At 40.4% G+C, this 12214-nt stretch overlaps 1 protein-coding gene across 4 annotated transcripts in view; it reads right to left on the bottom strand.

Moving 5' to 3' along the window:
• Positions 1-9533, bottom strand: part of NR1H4 (nuclear receptor subfamily 1 group H member 4) — an 83572-nt gene extending 74039 nt beyond the window's left edge. For 3 of the 4 annotated variants that reach the window (XM_023207449.2, XM_023207364.2, XM_023207543.2), the window contains exon 1: positions 9247-9439. The gene's annotated coding sequence lies outside the window, so the exon portion shown is untranslated. Of the gene's footprint in view, positions 1-9246 lie in introns of all 4 variants that reach the window. The other variant, XM_023207486.2, reaches the window with a different exon arrangement.
• Positions 9534-12214: the final 2681 nt, after the last annotated feature.

Here is a 12214-nt window from a genome sequence, read left to right as displayed (position 1 = left end):
GTGGCGTCAGTAGAGGTGGGAAGGAAGGAACTTGTGTGGCGTCAGTACAGATGGGAAGGAAGGAACTTGTGTGGCGTCAGTACAGGTGGGAAGGAAGGAACTTGTGTACGCCATACAAAAAGAAGGAGGAAGAAGAAGCAGCAGCCCGATGATACAAAGTTTAAGCCTTGGGTATTGGTGAAAGCAGGAACAAAATGTTTATTTCTAAAATGCTGTAACCTAAGTCTTCGTTTAAGGACTCAGGAATTATTTCAGAAATGGTATGCACTGTTTGTTTTTATTGTGATAAGACACATAGTTACTGGTAGCTTGGACTCCCACTTTCTGGTTATCAATATTTACTTATTTAGATACTGTGTGTCACGGGAAGTTCATGGTGTATGGAGCTCCTCTGATTTAGCATAAACCACTTGCAATCGGAGACCTTGGAAAGACACCGCTGCAATTAAATAACTTTGACTCTGATGATAGAGGAATCTTAGTTTTTGGAGGATGAAGATAAAAACTGATTACATGCATTAGTTCACTATGAACTCTACACATCAAGCCATCATTCATGGTGACATTGTCTCAAATGAACTCAGTTGTTGATAGCAAAGTATACACTTTGTTGGATATCTATGTAATCCATTTTTAAAGGGCAGGAAAAAACATGAAGGTTTTCTAACCGTCATCTTTTTATGCTCAGAGGAAGTCTTAGATTCTGCCCAAAGGGTGGAAATACTTTCTTTTTTTTTTTTTTTTTCAGACAGAGTCTTGCTCTGTTGCCCAGGCTGGAGTGCAGTGGTGTGACTTCAGCTCACTGCAATCTTCATTTCCTGAGTTCAATCGATTCTCCTGCCTCAGCCTCCTGAGTAGCTGGGATTACAGGCATGCACCACCATATCCAGCTAATTTTTGTATTTTTAGTAGAGACACGGTTTCACCATGTTGGCCAGACTGCTCTCGAACTCCTGACCTCAAGTGATCTGTCCTCCTTGACCTCTCAAAGTGCTGGGATTACAAGCATAAGCCACTGCACCTGGCCTGGAAATATGTTCTTAAGGAATCCTTAGTGAAGGTCACTGGGCAGTTCTGTAAGGTTGCTTCTGCTAAGGCACTCAGCATTAGCTGTTCACATGCACAAATCAATCAGGTAAGCTGGAACAGGGTTTACCCACAGTATTATTTTGTTTCTTCTCAAACTTCTTTTGCTGTTTCTAAAATCTTCATTGAAAGGCATACTTCCTTCAGGTCTATACATCAAAAATATCTGCATCGACTGGGCACGGTGGTTCATGCCTGTAATCCCAGCACTTTGGGAGGTCCAGGTGGGCAGATCACGAGGTCAAGAGATCAAGACCATTGTGGCCAACATGGTGAAACCCCATCTCTACTAAAAATGCAAAAGTTAGCCAGGCATGGTGGCACACGCCTGTAGTCCCATCTACTTGGAAGGCTGAGGCAGGAGAATCGCTTGAACCAGGGAGGCGGAGGTTGCAGTGGGCCAAGATTGTGCCACTACACTCCAGCCTGGTGACAGAGTGAGACTCTGTCTCAAACAAACAAACAAACAAATAAATAAATAAATAAAAGTACCTGCATCAACCAGATATCCACAGCTTTTGAAGCTTCTCTGCTCTCTGGAGCTTACACAATGGTGCCCAAACAACAGCTGACCTTTATTTGCAACTAGATGTAGAAGAAGCACCTGGAGTTGAGGCCTCTAGGACCAGGAACCCAGAAGTGAATATCTTCTTAAATTTTGCACCCTCAGTGCCTCACTTGCCTAGCTCTAGGTCTAACCCTGCTTCTCAACTCCTTGACTAGCACAAACTCCAGGAGACTTTCATAACCCTGGGTATCTCTTCTTTGTAGTGGTGTTACGACGGTAATTCAACCTTTGTTTTTGTGGATTTGGTTTTCTGTTTCTCCCATTAGATCAGCAGCTCTGGGAGAGATTACATTGGATCTCCCATGCCTAGCACAATGCCAACCAGGTACATCTTAGATGCACAATAAATTCTTGTTAATTGAGTAAATGAACAAATGGTTGCATAAATAAATAAAGTAACTAATACATAAATGAGTGAATGAATAATATACCCTACTAGATAACCACCTTTAGAATCAGTCTTGTTTGGGCCATAGGACAGAAATTAGTGAATAGAGGCATACAACACAACACACACAAGAGCCGAAGAAGGATTTTTTTTTTGGTCACATAAAAAACCTAACAACTAAGTCTGCTTCCCCACAGTGTAGACTAATTAGTGAACGGTAACCATTTTTACTGGAAATCTCTTAAGTAATAGCCTTTTCAGTCTCCCCATGGGAACCATTTTATACATGAGTCGACCACCCCAGAAACTGTTTTGTTTTGTTTCAGGGTTTTTGTTGTTGTTTCTTTGTTTGTTTGTTTTGAGACAGGGTCTCTCTCTTTCACCTGGGCTGGAGTGCAGTGGTGCCATCTTGGCTCACTGCAGCCTCGACCTCCCGAGTAGCTGGGTCTACAGGCATGCACCACCTGCCCAACTAATTTTTTTTTTTTTCTGAGACAGAGTCTCACTCTGTCGCCCAGGCTGGAGTGCAATGGCGTGATCTCGGCTCACTGCAACCTGGGTTCCACCTCCGGGTTCACACCATTCTCCTGCCTCAGGCTCCCGAGTAGCTGGGACTACAGGCGCCCTCAACCATGCCCAGCTAATTTTTTGTATTTTTAGTGGAGACAGGTGCTGGGATTACAGGCGTGAGCCACCGTGCCTGGCCTCAGCTAATTTTTTTTATTTTTTGTAGAGACAGGATTTCACCATGTTGCCCAGGCTGGTCTAGAACTCCTGAGCTCAAGCAATCTGCCTACCTCAGCCTCCCAAAAGTGCTGGGATTACAGGAGTGAGCCACCATGCTGGGCCAGAATAGTTTTAATTAATCTCCCAAATTTCCCGTTGTTAATTTCTCTTCCATTAGAACTGCCAGGAATAGTTTTGTTGTTGTGGTTGTCTTCTTAATGTTGGCTCTTCATAATCAGGAAAGTTTGTTTTTTCTTTTTTCATGTATGTACATTAGTCAAAATGGTCAAGAAGCTATTTGTTTAATGCTTTCTCCATGACTAACTGGTCATCTTTTTCAAATACTTCATTGGATCTTCTGAAATATTGTGCCTCTTACTCATGTAAATTGTTTGCAAAGATGGCCACTACAACTGCTTCCTTTCCACACGCTCTTACAATATGAGTTTGCCACTCCTCTCATCAATGCACGAAGTCTGTTTCCCTAGCCCTTGGACCTGAACTGGTCTAATAACTTCCTTGACTAACAGAATGTGGTGGAAGTGAGGTTGTGGGACTTCCAAGCCAGGCCTTAAGAAACCTTGCAGCTTCTGTTTTCCACATCTAAGAATGCTGCCCTGAGATTGCCATACTGTTTGCAGATATCCCAGATTTTAAAGTCTCATGGAGAAAGAAGTCCAGCTCTTCCAACTGTCGCAGCTGACAGCCTCATCAAGACCCCAGATATGAGTGAGGCCATCTCGGTCCTTTCATTCCAGTTGATCTCACATCTGAATGAGCAACATGAGTGAACCCAGGCACAACCAGCAGAGAAGCTGCTCAACTGCCCCACAGAACTATAAGAATTAATGGATCATTCCTGTTTTATGCCACTAAGCTTTGGGATGGTTGTTACAAAGAAATAAATAACTGGCAGAGAAATCAGTACCTAGAAGTGAAATGCTGTCTAAGAAAACCCCTAATATATATAGCCTGGGCTTTGGGATTGGGGGGATGATCTGAGGCTAGAAGGGCAGTGAGGAGACACGTTAGTGGAAACTGGAAGAGCAGTAAGAAAATTCCCATAGGAGGTGGGAAGGTGGCAGTCCTTTTATAATCATGAAACCATCTGTAAACTGTCTCCTGTAGTAACTTGGAAGATAGAAATGTTTCTAATAAACTCATAGATCTAAGATTTCCCTCTAGTATGGTAGATGTGCCTGTTGGTCTCTTTAGCTATGTGTGGTAAGGTACTTACTCTTTAAAAATGGCATTTCAACATCAATTTCCCATTCATTTACTCATTTATTTAGTCAGTGTACATGTATTGACAGGCACTGGACATAGTAAAAAAATAATGACTTTTCAGAAAGCTTAGTAGAAAAGTCAGGCAAGAAAAACCCAATTATAGTAGTGTGAGGATTGCTACAACAGAACTAAGCACAGGTGCCATCAGGAGCCCAAGCAGGGACATTCATTCATCCAATATTCATTAATTCTCTACAGTATACCAAGTTTCGGTCTAGGTTTTAGAAATACAGTGGTAGGTAAGACAGAGGGCTTCCATTCTAGAGGGATAAGTGAATAATACACAAGTCGACAAATAATAGGATTTCTAATGAGGATAATAAGGAAGTAAAAGAGAAGGATACAGTGTTGTAGTTGAACACTATTTTGGAGAGGGCAGTCAGAGAAGAGCTCTCTGAAAAGTGGACATTGGAACTGAGATGTGAAGGACAAGAATGAATAAGTCACGCAAAGGGAAAATAAGTTCAGGCAGAGTGATCAGCAAAAGCTAAGGGCCTGGGCTTGGAGTGTTGGAAGAACAACACAAGCCCAGCGAGGCTGGAAATGAGTGAGCCAAGGAGGTGGTATAGGAGGTGAGGTCTGAGAGTAGGCAGCTCTTGTATGGCCTATGGGCTATGGTAAGAAGTTTGGATGTTCTAAATGGAAGTAATTGATGAGTTTTAAATAAGGGTGTAGCGAGGAGAATGAGGGAAATATTTCTGAGCATGGAGGGTTGATTCCTGAACCAAATCTTGAAGGAACAGGCATTAGGCTAGGAAAATGGCACGCAACAGGGATGGCTCTAGGAAGGGAAAATAGCATACTGTGTTCTGAGCAACCCTAAATAGTTGTCTATGCTGTAGCTAGTGGACTCAGCTCAAATCAGTGAAAGATGGATGATCTATTCAAGAAATCGTGGCAGGAAAATTGCCTATGCTTTGAAGGTAAAAATGAAGATATCCTTATGCATCATTCTTGGAAAATACATCTCAGATGGATTAAAGACTTTGAAAATTATAAAATTATTGGGAGAAAATATATTTATGATCTTTATGGATTTGGGGATTGAGAAGGACTTTATTAAATAAGAAGTAAATAGGAAAAGAATACATTTGAGAACACTGAAATGTAAGACAGAGATTAAGGCATTATAAACAAAGCTAAATATATTAAAATGGATGAAAATATTTACAACATAAATAACACCAAAAATATTAGTACAAACAATATATAAATGATTCCTATAAATAAAAACAGAAAGGATAAACAATCCAAGAGAGAAACTGGCAAAGGATACGAAAAGGAAGTTCACCAAAGTGGAAACACAAGTGGCCAGTGAACACAGAAAATAATCTGAAACTAGTAATTATTAGAAAAATGGAAATTACTATAACTAAATACCATTCTCACCTATCAGATTATCAAAAATTTTTAACTTTGATAATATTCGAAGTGTATGAAAATATGTATTCTCACGTATTGCTAGTGGGGGCATAGATTTTAGTCTTTTTGGAGGGCTCTTTAGCAGTGTATGTTAAAATAAAGTGCAATTTTAATTCCTAGATATCTTTCCTAGAGAAATCTTTGCTGGTGTGCACCAGGATGTTCATTGTAACATTGCCTGTAATGCAGAAAGGGAACAAACCACCTAAAAAACCATCAACAGTGGAATGACTAAATGAACTATGCTCTATAGTATCAAATATTAGGAAGTGGTTAAACAAGATTAAAGTGTTTTGGTTTGTATTAACATTGAAACAGTAAAGTAGAGGAGAATGGGGCTAGGGGAAGGTCAAAAAATATTTTAGACTTAGTTATAATGTTGTAACTTTTAACACAGTGACTACAGTAAGATTTGTCAGTCTCCTAGGGTATCATTTCCTGCCCTCAATTTTGCCAATTATATAATCAGATGCTATAAGCAGATATATTTATATTCTCTAGAAGAGAAGGGTTTGCTTCATTTTCTTAAAACAATTTTAGGACTGTACAGCATTTTTGAGCTTCAATGAAAATTATAAACCTCTCTCTAGGAAAGACATATACAAAATACAGAAATTTTTCTAAATTAATACATGTTTAAGAGAAGTTTTATGCTCACTATAAAATTGAACAAAATGTACAGACAGCCTCCATCTACCTCTTCCCCTCAACCCCCCACACATGCGCAGCCTCCTCTACCTTCAACAACTAGCACCAGAGTGGCACATATTTTTTACAAGCGATGAACCTATGCTGACACATCTTTATCAGTGAAAGACTATAGTTTACATTAGGGCTCAGTCTGGTGTTGTGTATTCTATGGGTTTTGACAAGTGTATAATAACATGTGCCCACCATTGGTAATATCATATAGAATGATTTCACTGCCCTGAAAATTCTCTGTAAAATGCATGGATTTTTAAAAGTAGTCTCAAGTGACCCTGGCCCTCTGAAGCCCAATTATAGCCTCACATTCAGTCGGGGCTCCAGGAGAACAAGAATCTTTTACATGACCACTTTGGAATGACATTTTTTTGTCCCGTCTCTGCCCTGCAAATTCTGGATAGCAACCAGCTTTTGTTCCTTAAAGCCCAGGCTGGTATCAACTCGTCATCTACACTGGCAGCTTCCATAGCTCTCGAGGACATGGCAGCAAATAGCTCTCTGCTTAGGAACAGTCTCAGCCCAGAGCAGTGTTTTTATTTTCTGTAATCAGCAACATCCCACAGCAGCACTGTCTTCTCCATGCCCAGCTATATTATTTACCAGGTTTTCCAGATAACTGTGTTAAATATATCTACAGGACTTGAAAATGCAAAGCCATACCATTTCTCCTTTTCTTTACATTCATAACATTAATTAAAGTGTAAGAGACCCAGATTATCTCAGGTTCATTGAGACCTGGAAAAGGCCATCTAAATCTCTTTAAAATGGGAAGCAACATCTCAAAGTTTTGTTAGGATTTTATCTTAAAAAAATAAAAATTAATAAAAATTTATTTTATATTTATACATATTTATTTTAATCATCACAACCCTGTTATATTTCTTAATCCTAACAAATAACCAATCTTATTTTTGTCCTGTGTAATATTTGCAAATTTACTTTGCAATCAAGTTGCATTATATTAGTGTCATTTTATCACAAATTTACAAAGCAGATAGAGTAGGAATAGTAGATGTTCCTTTATGGCCAAAATTGGAAATGGGCAAACTGAGGGAGAAAATAATTCACTGTGAAGAGCAAAGGGGTTAGGGGATTCCAGAGCAAGGTGAGAGAAGGGAGAGAAAAGAGAGAAGGGAGAGAAAAGAGAGAAGGATGGATATTTGTACGTAATGATTTTTGCCTCCTCATACAGCTTGGTGACTAAGGACACTCATATAGTGATGCCTGTTAGCTACATCGTCACTGGTAGAAACGACTGTGACAATAAAAAATACATGGGAGGAAAATTTTTCCTACTTCTTATTTTTAAAAAAATTTGAGGTGGTGTCTCACTATGTTACCCAGGCTAGAGTACAGTGGCATGATCATAGCTCACTGCAGCCTTGAACTCCTGAGCTCAAGCAATCCTTCCACCTCAGCCGCCCGAGCTGCTAGGATCGTAGGCACTCACCGCTGTGTCTGGCTTGTTCCTATATTTTTTAATTTCCCTTTATAATCTATGTTGCTACAGATTAAGATAAAAATGAGACTGAGAGCAAAGAGAAGGGAAATCTCTTTCTATGAAGAAAAGAACCTTCTCTGTCCTTTATGTACCCTCCTAACGACAATGTGAGCCTTTGAAAATCTATCACATCATGATATGCATTCTCATGGCACTCATAATCCAGAGACTGTGAGCCACGGCAGTTCTGAGCTCCTCTAAGATGTCCCTAATCACAGGGAAATTGCTGCAAATCTTGAGGAAGGGTCAAGACAGCTTTGTCCCTGGCCAGTACTTCATCAGTTAACCAGGAATTGCATCAGTATTTGTTGCAACATCCTCAGAAAACAGAAAAGTCCATGGTACAAATGGCACAGATCCATAATTTGGAGGACTGGGGGTAGGAAGGTAACACAAAGATAAAAGCATCTATCATTTTATAAAATCACAACTAGAAACAAAATGGTAGCTCCATGTACATCTTTCCCTCTCTTCTCCCTTCCTATTTTTAGGAACAAAAAAAAATTATATATATATAAACCACTTTATTGAAGTGTGACTGACATATAAAAGCTTTACATATTCCATGTATACACTTTGATGAGTCTGGGGATAGGTATACACTCATTAAATCATCATCACAATCTATACCATAAACCTATCCATCACCTCCAAAAATTTCTTCCTGCCTTCTTATTTATCACTAATATTATTTCTAAGGGTCCCTATCCCTCTTGTCAGTACTCCTGAAGTGGTTCTAAAACAGCACCAGAAACAGCATCAGATTTCTTTAAAGCTCAAAGCTCAGGTGTTTCTTAGAGGAAGAATTCAAGGTGAGTCACCTGTCATTCCCTCCTGCCCCTCCCTTCTAAATAAAAACCCAATTAAAAGAAGTAAGTGAGGCTCCACAGTTGCCCCATTCACTTTGTCAGTAAGGAGACAAAGATATATCTTATCTATAGATTTAGTCCTTGGACAATTTCATTACTAAAGTTCTTCCTCATACTCACATTTCTATCTTTTAAAAATATTTTCATTTGATATTAATATTCAAAGTGCAAAGCAATAGAAGAATTTACAACTGAAGTCAAGAAAGAAGAATTTTTCCACCTACCCTTCTTTTAGGGAAAAATTTCATTTCAATTAAGCATAGGTTAAATGTCCTATTCTTACTTCCCAAGTCATCTGACATTAGCAATATTCCCAAACTCATTTCAAGATTTGATAAATCACCAAAATATAGCACGCTATACAGGTCAAATTGTTTATGGAATCAGAACGGAAACATTTCTGAAATTTACTGTCTCCAGTGATTTACTCAGGTGACCACAATGTTAAAAGAATATTTCTAAATAAGTTTTCAATAGGTAAGCAACTGCTAAGACTCATTAACTTCTACTTCTGTTTCTTTTCATTTTGAGTTTCTTTCTTTTTTTAATTTTCAGGACTTTATATCAAACTCTACTAACTTAGAATTCATTTATTGACATGAATTACTGATGTCAAAGAGAAACTTTTAAGTGACTGTTTTTTCTCTGTTGCCATGAGATAGACACCCCACTCCCAAAGGAATTAGGTACTTACTTGGATTGTTTTGGGTCAGAGATGGACTTTCAAGGCCCTGGGAGGATTCTGAATCGAGTCTTCCTCTCCAGATTCCAGCAATTTTGCTACAAATGCTCAGAATCCAATTTCACATTAGGATAAGTCAGGGAGACAATGAGGTGAGGAGGAGGAGAGAGTTCTAGTGTGCTGTGCATGATCACAAGCGGCCTTCCGGGCTAGCAGCAGCATCTCTTCCTTGGCTCTGTGCCTCATGGACACAGATTAGTCATTAACAATCCTTCCCTGCTAAATGATGTAAACATAGAAAGGAACCTTGGGAGAGCCTCGAGATTCCCAAGGCAAACCCGCAGAGTCCCAGAATGAGGAATGTGACCAAACCAAGGAGCCCTGCAGCTTGCCTTTGAAAACACTTCTCCTCTGGCCATTTTGGGGGCTACTGGGAACCCATATTTCTGTGCACATTAACTAAAACCAAACCATCATCTTCCCTCTCTCTCACTCCAACTTCTTTGAATAGCTCTATCACTTCCCAGGGACTGAAAGCTGGGAGATTTTTTGACTCTTCCCTCTGCCCAGCCACTCATATCAAACAATAATAGATTTGGGCTGATTGTATCTTTGGAATGTCTCTTATTTCCAACCCACGTTGTTCTTCTCCTAATTTGGGCCTATCATAGCTTCCTTTCTGGATGACATTGGTCCCATAACCCCTTTTTCTTCTCTTCCCTTCTTCTGTTTTCCAAATTGTACAGCAGTGTGGAAGCATGGACTCTGGTTAGATGCCAATTCTTTAGTCACAGCCTTGAGCAAGACCCTTAGCCTCTCTGAGTCTCAGTTTCCTCATCTGTAGAATGGATATGGAGAAACCATCTCATGAGCTGTGATGAGAATTACATGAGCAGTTAAAATGTTTATAAAAGAGTGTGGCAGATAGCAATCACCCAACAATTTGTGGCCATTATTATTTCTTTCCTTCATTAGTTGAACCATCATTGATTGATTGTCAGCCTACTATGTACCCAGCAACTTGCTAGGCGCTCGCCTCATCAAAAATCCCCAATGCACTCTCTATGCCTAAAAAACAAACACAAAAATGCGTGACATTTAGAACCCCTTCCATCCCTGAAGATCTAGCCCTAATGTCTCTAGGATTTTCTCACATTCTGTCTCCAGACATCCCAATCTCTGCCAACCTGTACCAAGCTCTCCCACCTCCACTGCTTTGCACAAACTCTTCCTTCTACCTCAGTTACCTTCTTTGCACACTCACACATCTTCCAGGCATGAAACAGAAGCAGAGTGCTCCCGGAAGCCAGCCCCATTCCTCATCTGCCCCTACTCTCCCTACCAAACTCCCCTGATCTTTCATTTATAGTTTCCTTGTTGTCCCTTAACTCCTCTGACCTTATATATTATAGTTTTCTACTTGTTTTATCTGTTGTACAAAAACCAGGCATGGTAGTAGACTTGTCTTTGTATCCACTGCCTGGCTTAGCACAGTGCCTGTCACAGAAAAAGCATTGTGTAACTCTCTGTTAATCAATGAGTGAGCTGAGAACCAACTTTGCAAAGTAGCATGGCTGCACATGCGTGTGTGTGTGTGTGTGTGTGTGTGTGTGTGTGTGTGTGATATGTGCATTTCCCATCTGTGATGTGTGTCATTTGTTTCCCGTCACAACGTCAGCTGGTAGAAGATGTACATTCAAACCTGTTAGAAATGTTATATTCTGCTTCTCTTATAAAATAGCCTTTTTGTAGGTCCTACAGGCTCCCACTTCCTACCTACTTCTGGGGTTTCCCAATGCACTGTGGTGCATCCTCCAGCACCTTTGGCACAAGGAAGAGGGGCACCCCAGGCCTGTACATTTTCATTTGAAGAGAGTTTGCACTGACACTCACTGCACTCTGCAGCTATGGGCTGCCTGAGGGACTCCTATGTGACTCCTATGTGACACCAGGCCCATTTCTTCTTGGATGATGAGTTTGTACTGTGATTTCATTCTCTCCAGCAGAGAAGGAGACAATGACTGAAGACACAGACTCTGGCACTGGACTGGCTGGGTTCAAATCCCAGCTCTGCCACTTACAGGCAGCTGTGTGACCTTAGACCTTTGGGTTTTACTTAACATCTGTCTCAGTTTCCCCATCTGTAAAATAAAGGTATAATTACTATGTACTTCATATGAGGTTATTGTAAGGATTTAATGAATTAATCTATGCAAAGTACTGGTACCTGACACACAGAAAGTGCTGTGTAGGGGTTAACTGTTGTTATTTTCTCTGGGCCTTCACACTAACAATCATATTTGCCCACTGGACTGGATACTCCCTGAGGGTGGCATGTATTTCTCATCCTTTTGGATCTCCAAAGATGTAGCATGTAGTGCTGGGCATGACATAAGTGCCCATTCAAAAATTTCAACAATTATTTTTCTTCTCTTTACACCACACAATCAATCCAATAGCAAATGTTTAAATTTTACCTTCACAGTATATGTATTGAATCTGATACCTTCCCACCACCTCCACTGTCATCCGTCTGGTCCATGCCAGGTTTCTTGCACCTGGGTTTGTGCCGTGGCCTCCTAAGTGGTCTCCTTATTTCCATGCTTGCACTCTGTCATTTGTTCCCAGCATTGCAACCAGAGTGATCCTACCAAAACCAAAGGATCATATCGTTCTGTTGCTCGAAACCCCCACTGGCTTTCATCTCTCTCAGAGTAGTGGCCAAACTTCTTACAGTGACCCCAAGGATCTAAATAACCCTGAATCCTACCCCATCCCACCATAGCTCTAACTTTATCACTCACCCTGTCATGAGTGACATGTGACATGTCATGAGGCCTCCTTGTTGTTCTCTGAACTCATAAAGCACATTCTCTCCCCAGGGCCCCTGTACTTTCTGTTCCATCGCCTGGATTGATTTTTGACCACAGACCTTCCATTGCATGCTACAGGTTTCTACTCATCTTACCAGAGAGGCCTT

This window comes from Piliocolobus tephrosceles, chromosome 10 (genome assembly GCF_002776525.5).
Source record: "Piliocolobus tephrosceles isolate RC106 chromosome 10, ASM277652v3, whole genome shotgun sequence".
In the NCBI taxonomy this organism is placed as follows: domain Eukaryota; kingdom Metazoa; phylum Chordata; class Mammalia; order Primates; family Cercopithecidae; genus Piliocolobus; species Piliocolobus tephrosceles.
This window is presented reverse-complemented; position numbering and strand designations above follow the sequence as displayed.